This window comes from Sus scrofa, chromosome 15 (genome assembly GCF_000003025.6).
Source record: "Sus scrofa isolate TJ Tabasco breed Duroc chromosome 15, Sscrofa11.1, whole genome shotgun sequence".
Classification (NCBI taxonomy): Eukaryota; Metazoa; Chordata; class Mammalia; order Artiodactyla; family Suidae; genus Sus; species Sus scrofa.
Window position 1 is genome coordinate 132319300 of NC_010457.5, and position 10118 is coordinate 132329417.

The 10118-nt window shown below is 58.8% G+C and overlaps 1 long non-coding RNA gene across 1 annotated transcript; it reads right to left on the reverse strand.

The window, feature by feature from the left end:
• On the reverse strand, positions 773–3333 carry LOC106506399. The gene is made up of 2 exons (XR_001301671.2): positions 2222–3333; positions 773–1141 (listed from the first exon to the last, which is right to left on the reverse strand). It is a non-coding gene; the product is annotated as an uncharacterized LOC106506399 (long non-coding RNA).

Genomic DNA, 10118 nt, shown 5'->3' on the forward strand with positions numbered 1-10118 from the left:
GGGTTGGAGTAGAGGGAGCAGGTGATGGGGAGGAGAATGTGTGGGGAAAGGCCTGCGTGTAGGGCCCCAGGGGCAAAAGGCCTGGTGACCCAGCTCGGCAGCGGAGTAGCCTCCGGGGAGAGGGAATGGAGAGGGAAGCAGGGTGGGGGCCTGTGGGCTGCCTGGTTTACACCTGCTGCTTCTGGCTCTTCTGTGTGACACTGGTTTCTCCAGGAGAAGGGCACAGACTCAGGTCCAGCACTGCCCTTTACCAGCTGGGTGCCTGGACGACATCTGTGCCAATGGATGATGGCGATCCTCCTTTTTTTCCATCAAAGAACCACCTCTTGTGTATCTTTCACATGGTTACGGACATTCTCCTGTTCTCGCTGTTTCTAGGTACTTTTTTTTTTTTCCCCTTTCCATGGCATATGGAAGGTCCCAGGCCAGGGATCAAATCTGAGCCGCAGCTGTGTCAATGCTGGATCCTTAACCCACTGCGCAGGGGTTTGATCCGGCACTGCCCCAGAGATGAGGCAGGTCCTTAACCCACCATGCCACATCGGGAACGCCTCTAGGTACGTTTTAAGGGCATAAAAGCCCATCTCCTCTAACATACCTTTGTGTTCCCATTGAGAATTCCTCTACAAAATTGAGGCTCCCCCTACACCCCGGTTTTGAATGTCTCATGGAGTTCACGGAATAGCCCTTTTGGTGAGACCCAGGTCTTTGGGATATGAAATGATGCCTTTTTTTTCCCCTGTCACCCAAAAGATACTTTCTGAGCATGTGCTAAGTGTTAGGTCTTTGTTAGGGCTGGGGCTACAGCAACCAAGGAGTTCTTGCCTCCAGGGGGTTATAGACCCAAAGTGTAGAATACCAGGGTCCTAGAGCAGAGAAACAGCTTCTTCAGTACTTGCTAAGCTCAGGCTGGAAGTCCACGTAGTGTGTATTACAGCAGAGCACGCTGCCCCTGTGCATCTTGAACTAAAACTGTAAGGGGCCGAGTTCCTGCTTTGGCACAACGGGAGCGGCGGCGTCTGGGGAGTGCTGGGACACTGATTCCATTCCCCAGCTGGGGCACGATGGGTTAAGCATCTGGCTTCCTGCAGCTTAGGTCGCAATTGAGGTTCAGATCTGATCCGTGGTCTGGGAACTCCATCTGCCGTGGGGTGGCCAAAAAAGAAAAGAAACAGCGGCCAGTTTATGCAGAAAAAACCAGCAGGTACCTCCTCAGACAGGGGCTTTAGGCAGGAAGACACCCCCCTGGCTGCCCTTAGGGTTGGGTGAGTCTGCTGAGCCCTCTCAGCAGCCACTGCTGGGCAGCTTTGCCTGCCTGGGAGGTGGGGCCTGGGGATAAGCAGCCTTTTGTTGTTCCCGTGTCACTCAGGCTTGGGGCAAGTTTTAGCACCATTTTAATCCACCAGTAGGGCTGCAGGCTGGAGCCTCCTAGGAAACCAAACCTGAGATCTGATCTAAATAAATAAACTCTTTGCACCTGGAAGTAGGTGAGATGGTCCCACCTCCTCTCAAACTGAACAAGCAGCACTTTTCCCAAAGGCCCAAGGATCTGGGCCATGTCACCTGCCCTCAGTGGCCTTTTCCTGGAGTTTGCGCTCAGGGGGCCGGCTCCCTGCCCCTCCTCCCAGTGCCCCCGAACTGCCTGCTCTGAATTCTATGCTCAGCATGGAGTCCGCGCCCAGGAAACACATGGTGGGGAATTTCCCTGGCTCCCAAGAGTAAAACCACAAAGACCTAGAAGGTTCCACCCATCAGCGGCTTCTAACCTCCAAAGGGTCACATCTAAGAGAGGAGGGATCCCTGGAGAAATGAGAAGAATAAATGCCACCTTGTGTGCCCGACTTCCTGCCGAGGTCTGTGGGCTTGTTCTGTGTAGATAACTCAATGGAAAACTCCAGAACGGGAGGCAGCCCTTGTGAGCCGGACCTTGCCAGCCAGCGGGCAGGTTATAAAATGTTTCCTCTCTAAGCTGCGGCTGGGAGTCGGGATGCCCCAGGCACAACCCGCAGAAATGAGACATTGCTCTGGGCTCCCGGGGAGGGACAGCTGGGGGAGGGGGGTGGCACGGGTTTCTTCTGGGAGGCCATCCGTTCACGCTGCCCCCAGCGCTTCCAGGGTGTGGCGCCTCTGAGATTGCAAAGCCAGGTCCCAGTGGTCCCAGAGATGCCCGGCCCTGCTGCTCCCTCCTCCGACGTCCCCCGTCCCCCCAGCCCCCAGCCACCTGGGCTCCGGCCGTTTCCTGGGGGTAGGGGCGGCTCTCCATCCCCTTGGGCGGCAGGGCCGGAGGAGCACGGATCCCGACGCCAGGCCGCCCTTCAGCGCCCCGCCTTCCCTGCCCTGCGCCCGGGCCTGTCCGGGGCTGGGCGGATCCTCCGGGGTCAGACCGCCCCAGCCCGGCCGGGCCGGGCCAGGGGCGGGGAGGGGAGGCGGAGGCAGCGAGCCGGGCCACTGCCCAGAGGCCGCGCCGCCCAGGCACAGACATTTCCTTATGTGGTGGCTCCGAGGGCCAGGGCGGCGCCGGGAGGGGGGGGGGTGCTGCCGGGGCTGCCGGCCACGCCCCGGGGGATCGCGGCCACCCTGGCCCTGGGAGACAAGGCCCCTGCTCACGGGGAACGCGGCCTCATCCTGTGGACTGGACAGAGGAGAGGCCCCCGCCCCGTTCTTTGTCGCTCTAGCGCGTCCCCTGCACCCTTAGGAGAAAGTACCACTGCTGCTCCGCTGGACCCTCTACCTCCCCAGCTTCCCCTGCGTTGTGGGAAAGTGTCCCTGAGGCCCGGGGCTCAAGAGGGACCTCGGGTCTGGGCGCGCAGGTGTGGGCCGCCTGCCCCCTTGTGCGGGGCTCCACCCTGGCCCCGGCTGCACAGCAGTAGCCCCCCCCTTGCCTTCGGAGCTAGATTTGGCGGTGGGGGGGGATAAGGGGGTGACTCATGGGGGGGACAGCCAAGGGCTGGTAAGTGGCTGAGCTGCATCACTGGAGATGCGGCTCATTTCCAAGAGGGCTTGACATCAAAACAAGGAGAAGGAGCTGCCTTCGCACTGCCAGGGCTGGGCTCTAGGGTCCCCGCATTAGGGGCTCAGGGACAGTGACCTGTGCCAGCACCCCAGCTTGCCAGAGACTGACTAGCGTACCCCCAGCTCAGACACACCCTGAGGTGTCTGCTCTGACCCCCTGAAATATCTGGGCTTCTTGGGCGGGTGTCTCACTTCTCTGGTGCTCCAGCCTTGGAGCAGACTTTGGGATCTCAATGGGCAGGGACCCGGTGGGGTATTTTTATATTTATTTATTTATTTATTTGTCTTTTTTTTTTTTTTTTTTTTTTGTCTTTTCCAGGGCTGCACCCACGGCATATGGAAGTTCCCAGGCAAAGGGTCTAATTGGAGCTGTAGCCACCCGCCTATGCCACAGCAACGCCAGATCTCAGCCACATCTGCAACCTACACCACAGCTCAGGGCAACACCTTCCTGATCCTTAATCTACGGAGTGAGGCCAGGGATTGAACCTGCGTCCTCATGGATACTAGTCAGGTTTGTTACTGCTGAGCCACAAGGGGAACTCCTGGTGTATTTTTTTGTTTTGTTTTTGTCTTTTTGCCTTTTCTAGGGCCACACCCGCAGCATATGGAGGTTCCCAAGCTAGGGGTCTAATCAGAACTGTAGCTGCAGGCCTACGCCAGAGCCACAGCAACATGGGATCCGAGCTGAGTCTGCAGCTTACACCAAAGCTCAGGGCAACGGTAGATCCTTAACCCACTGAGCAAGGCCAGGGATCGCACCTGCAATCTCATGGTTCCCAGTTGCATTCGTTAACCACTGAGCCACAGTGGGAACTCCTCCTGGGGTATTTTTTTAAATGGGGCTTTAGGTGGGACACTCACCTCAGTGAATCTCTAATTGCTCCAATTCCAGGGAGTATAATGAGGGCTAATCCCCACCCAGTCAGGGAGGCCTTTGCCTGCAGCCCCGCCCCCACCAGGCTGAGGGAGAAGAAACCCCTGGCTCCCTGCCCCCTCGGCAGCTTGATCCCTGGCTCCCCCAGGGCCTGTTTCTGAGTCCCAGGCGCTCAGGGCCAAGCTGCCCTCCCCAGCTACTGGCCTTACTACCCGACACTGGGAAAGTCATCTCCAGCCTCAGTCGGGGTCAGTGGGAGCGGGCAGTACTCAAGCCCCCCAGACACAGGTCTGCTCATGTCAAGGGACATGAGGTTCCAGGAGCTAAAGAAGCCTGTCAGTGAGATGGCAGTGGCCATCCTTGCCCAATGCGCTGAAACAGTCCACTGGGGAGAGACTGCCCAGTTTTTTTTTTGGTTGGTTGGTTTTTTTCGGTCTTTTTGTCTTTTCTAGGGCCGCTCCCACGGCCTATGGAGGCCTATGGAGGCTTGAGGTCTAATCGGAGCTGTAGCCACTGGCCTGCACCACAACCACAGCAACATGGGATATGAGCCGCGTCTGCAACCTACACCACAGCTCAGGGCAACACCGGATCCTTAATCCACGGAGCAGGCCAGGGATCCAACCTGCCACCTCATGGTTCCTAGTCGGATTTGTTAACCACTGCGCCATGACAGGAACTCCGAGACTGCCCAGTTTTAAGATTCTCCTCTCACACCAGGGAGAGAGCCCAAGAAATCTGAAGAAGGAAAGTGGAGAAATGGGTCCTCAAAGGCGCCAGACTCTCTGTACGCAGCTAAAAAGGCCAAGTGTTTTCCGGCTGCAGCGTGCAGGGATTCCACGTGGGATCCAGTCCCCAGACCACGGGTTGAAGCTGGACCACAGTGGTCAAATCGCCGAATCCTAACCACTAGACCACCAGGGAACTCTGAAAGGCCACGTTTTAAAAGAGAAGGGCTCGGGAGTTCCCGTGGTGGCACAGTGGTTAACGAATCCAACTAGGAACCATAAGGTTGCGGGTTCGATCCTGGCCTTGCTCAGTGGGTTAAGGATCCAGTGTTGCCGTGAACTGTGGTGTAGGTTGCAGACGCGGCTCGGATCCCGCGTTGCTGTGGCTCTGGCGTAGGCTGGCGGCTACAGCTCCAATTGGACCCCTAGCCTGGGAATCTCCATAGGCCGCAGGAGCGGCCCTAGAAAAGGCAAAAAGACAAAAAAAAAAAAAAAAAAAAAAAAAAAAAGAAGAGCTCTTGTAGTTTCCTCATTCACCCCAACTACCTGAAGCAGAAATCTCTTCTGCTGAATTCCAGGATTGCCTGCAGCGGCAGGGAATCACTACTTCAGCCTGTTCTGTCTTTTGCTTTTTAGGGCCCCACCCACGGCATAGGGAGGTTCCCAGGCTAGGGGGTCCAACTGGAGTTACAGCTGCCGGCCTGCCCCACAGCCACCGCAACACCAGATCGGAGCCGCGTCTGTGACCTACCCCACAGCTCAGGGCAACGCCAGATCCTTAACCCATGGACTGAGGCCAGGGATCAAACCCGCAACCTCATGGTTCCTAGTCAGATTCATTTCCGCTGCACCACGACGGGAACTCCAGAATCTGCCGTCTTTACTGTCTGACTGGGTGCTCTCTGAAGGCAGAGTCAGGGTGAGTTCCCCTGCCTCCCGCAGGGCTGGAGCCCAGTGTTGTCAGAATGCGTGATGACGCAACATTGAATCTTTGTCTAAGTGCCACCACGCAGCCCTGCACTCTGGGCGAAACCACACCAGCCTTGCCCCCACCCCGTCGGTAACCCCGTTCCCAGAACACACCATCCCTCCCAGCCCACTGCCGCATCCAGGTGGCAGGGTTCTTCTCAGCAGTGGTCCTCAGAAGAGAACTCAGTTCCCCAGATGTGCCTGGAGCATCGCAGGAGTCCAGTTGGGCGCGCCTCTCACCCGGTATTCTGTGCTGTTGTCCACGCCGCCTGATCCCAAGAGGCCTTATTTTTAGCATCCTGCTGTGGTTACAACTCTGAGCCCAAGACTGGCCCTTTGTGTGGCACAGCTGTAACTTCAACTTTCCAAAATTTTTTTTTTTTTTTTTTTTTTTGCTTTTTTATATTTTTTAGGGTCGCACCCAAGGCATATGGAAGTTCCCAGGCTAGGAATCGAATTGGACCTACAGCTGCCAGCCTACGCCACAGCCACTACAATGCCAGATCCGAGCCACGTCCGAGACCCATACCACAGCTCATGGCGACACTGGATCCTTAACCCAAGGAGCGAGGCCAGGGATCGAACCTGCATCCTCATGGATCCTAGTCGGGTTCGTTAACCACTGAGCCTCGAAGGGAACTGCCTCACAAATTTTTTTACACTTTTTTTTAAAAAACGCGGAAGTTCCCACGCAAGAATTGAACCCATGCCATGGCAGTAACCAGAGCCACAGCAGTGACAACGCTGGATCCTTAACCCACTGAGCCCCCAGGGAACTCCTAACTTTCACGATTTTAACAAAGAGGAGGGCTCCTTGTTGCACATGGCAATGGTGCCATGCTCTGGGGAGGGCCCTTGGTGCCAGCTGGCATCTCTGGCGACTGGGCTGGGGACCGGCAGCTCCAGTCCTCCTGGGCGGGACCTGATCATGGAGCCAAGTCTCTGGTTGCAGGCACAGATATTGCCAGAGTGTGACTTTGGCTCAGCAAGTTTTATGGCTCTCCCCAAGTCCCCAGGCTAAGACCTGTAATCAGCAGATCCCTGACCAGGGGTGGTGGAGCCTCTGAGGGCCTCAGGGCTTCTGGATACTGTGGCTCAGTTTCGCCCTCCCACAAAGCACGGGGTAGCTGTGAACACACAGCTAGGGGTTAATATGTGTTTGCTGACTGACTCTTGGATAGCTAGGAGGTGGGGAGCAATCCCCGGTCAGTGTCCACACCTTGGACACCGGCTCCTCCCCGCCCCCTGTGCAGTGTGAAGCCAGGCCCAAGTCACACCTCCTGCTCTGAGTTTGTAGATCTGATGAAGGGTGGCAAGAGGAGGCTCTGGCCCTGAGGCTGCCTCGGGCTGACGGGGAGCCCGCCTGGGGCCAGGCTCGGCCTGAACCTGTGGGTAGAGGGCAGGCAAAGGGCTACAGAGGCCCTGCAGGAAGAAGCAGGGCCCTCTGTGCAGAGAGGTTTTCCTCCCCCGACGGGGCCTTATGCCACCCAGAGTGCCCAGCTCCAGAATGACCGTCAGCCAGGGAGGGGGCATTCGAGGTCAGCAGGTGCCTGGCGCGGTGACTAGGTGACCAGGCCAGCCCGTGGGGGAGGGGCACTAGGGCAGAGGGGGAGGGAGGGGCAGACTGACTGCTCCTGCTGACACCCATTGCGGGATCATTGTGACAGAGAGGAAACCCAGAAACCCACGAGGTCGGTGCAGGGCAACCGAAAGGAAGATAAAATCCGTCTAAGAAGGAAACGGCGGCTTGGGAGAGGCCCCTCTCAGGCCAGCAGAATCCAGCCCTGTCCCAGCCTGGCTCAGCCTGGCTCCAGGGGGGGACACTGGCTGCCCACCACCACCACCACCACCACAAGGCTCAGTGGGGTGCCCAGACCCCTCCTCACACCGCCTGCCCTCCACCCAGCTCCCGACACACTCTCAACCTTCCCTGCTGTGCTGACTCGCTCCCTCCTGCCCGCTGACAGTGGTGTGGCTGGCAGACAGGCCCTGGTCCTGCTCTGGACCTTCAAGAGCCCCCTGGCACCTTTGCGGCCCAGCTAAGGCAGGCTGCGCTGCGGGGGTGGGGAAAGAAACCTGGAAGGGTTTTCAGGCCCAGGGTGGAGGTCCAGGTCTGACCCTCAGTGGCAGGACGAGCTCAGGCAGGGCCCTCGTCTGCTGGCCGATGTGTCGTTGTTCTGATTCCCAGAGAGCGGGCCACGTGTACCTTTTGCCCGGTTGGGAGGCGGGGAGAAGAGCAGGGTGGAGGAGGTCAGGCTGGGTGGAATGCAAATGCGAGCCCCGTATGTAAATCATCAGGCTTTGTTCTTTCTCTTCTGACAAGACCCAGATGCCTCAAAGAGCGCCCACGACCTGGCACCTGGGTGCCCTGAGAGAGGAAGTGGGTGGGGCACCTGGGGGGCACGGAGGCATTGACCATCCCTCCCTCAGTCCCTGGCCCAGTGAAACACACAGCATTCTGCCCCTTCTGCAGTGCCTTGTGTCCCGTGTCATCCCACAGACTGTGGGTGGCCTCTGCCCCCCACCCTCCCAGGCTCAGACCAGAACATGTTTCAGTCTGGGGCTGAGTTGGCTCTGGTCTGGGGGCTCCTGTGGCAAAGACCTCTGAGAAGCTGGCTGGGCACCCACTATAACAGGGACAGTTGTGGCTTTGGCCTGGGATCTCTGTCAGCCAGAACCTTGAGACTCTGGGGCCGAGCTGGGGACCCTGCCCCCAAGGATGCCAGGCACTCACATGAGACCACTGCGGGGGGGCCGGTGGTGTTCCTGAGACTGCAGGCTGCTCAAGCAGCTGGGCCACTGGGGCCCTAGGGAGACCCAGATGTGGTCTCTTCTCAGCTCGTTGCTTCCCAGGGTGGGAGGGGAGACCGAGTAGGCCCGCCTGGAGGTGCCCAAAGGCCCCCTGGGGTTTACTGCGGGCCAGTCACGGAGGGAGCTCGGGGCCATCTGTTCCCCAGGCTGCAGGCTTCAGGGAGCAGAATGGGCTTCAGGGAGGGGTTTCCAACGTGCCAGCCGTGCAGGGTGCCCTGGGGACCTCCCTCCCCTGGGAGTGGCTCTAGGCGCTCTCAGTTGGGGGCTGAGTGGATGAGGAAGAGGTGGGGTCCGAGCCGTCTTCACAGAGTGGAGCCCCAGTCAAACCCTGGGGATTTGGGGCGGGGTGGGGGGAGGGGGGACCACGCCAGGGAAGGAGGGTTGGGCCCCATGGGAAGATGGGCGGAAGGCGGGGGGGGGGGGGGGGGGGGGGGGGGGGAGAAAGAGTCCTTCCTTCCTCCCGCCTAATGGAGGGCATCAAAAACGCCTTGGGGAGTTCCCGTCGTGGCGCAGTGGTTAACGAATCCGACTAGAAACCATGAGGTTACGGGTTCGGTCCTTGCCCCTGCTCAGTGGGTTAACGATCCGGCGTTGCCGTGAGCTGTGGTGTAGGTTGCAGACGCGGCTCGGATCCCGCGCTGCTGTGGCTCTGGCATAGGCCGGTGGCTACAGCTCCGATTCGACCCCTAGCCTGGGAACCTCCATATGCCACGGGAGCGGCCCAAAGAAATAGCAAAAAGACAAAAATAAAATAAAATAAAATAAAAAAAAAAAAAAAAAAAAAAAAAAAAAAAAAAAAAAAAAACGCCTTGGATCCAGGCCACTTGGCATTTTCAGGCCTGGACAAGGGACAAGGGCAGAGGCCCCCATTTCATGGCCACTCTTGTTTTCCACCCAAATCAATAAGCCCCAGTTCTTGAGGGCCCTTGGCGTCCCCTGGAAGAGCTGGGTGAGAGCCTGGAGAACAGAGGCCCAGGGGACAGGTTACAGACCCGGGAGGCTGCCTCTGGGCATTGTACCCTCAGGGCTCTCGCATCTGACCCCCCCCCCCAGCCCCCGCCCCAACCCTGAGCCAGCAGGAAAGGCCCGCTCCCTCCCCTCCCCCACCCCTCCTCCGGCCCCCTCTCCCCACCATCCAGATCCCAGAGAAAAGAGAGCCCCTCCCCGCTGGGCATCCCACTTCCTGCCTTTGTCACCTGCAAACAGCCCAGATCCCTGTCCCCAAGAGGAAGCAGAGGTGGCTCTGCGACGGTGCTGGCTCCCGCCCTCCCCCACCGGTTCCGGAGCACCAGACTCCACGTTCATCCTCAGCCGTGGCTCCTTTCCATCAACACTGAAGCCACCGAGTCCCTCCGTGTTAACCAAGAACCTGGGGCCCACCTGCCCCTTGGCTCCCTTTCCTCACAGGCACCCTTGTGACAGAGACGTCCACACCGCCTCCACTTCCTCCAGCCTTCCTCGTTCCTCGGCCCGGCCGCCCTGGAGCCACGCAAAGCCTGGCCTCTGCAGCGCCGTGTCCTGCTTCCCCTGTCCCGCTTCCTTCCTCCTCCCAGCTCCCCCCCACCCTTCCTGTCTTCCTTGCAGGCCCCTCTGTCTGCCTGGGTCTCAGTGTGGGAGATGGGGGTGGGGACAAGGACACTGGCATCTGACACCCCGGGTTCCAAGAGGCCTCGCTGCCTACCATCTGGGGGGCCTCGGGCCTCAGTCTCCTCGGCTGTAAA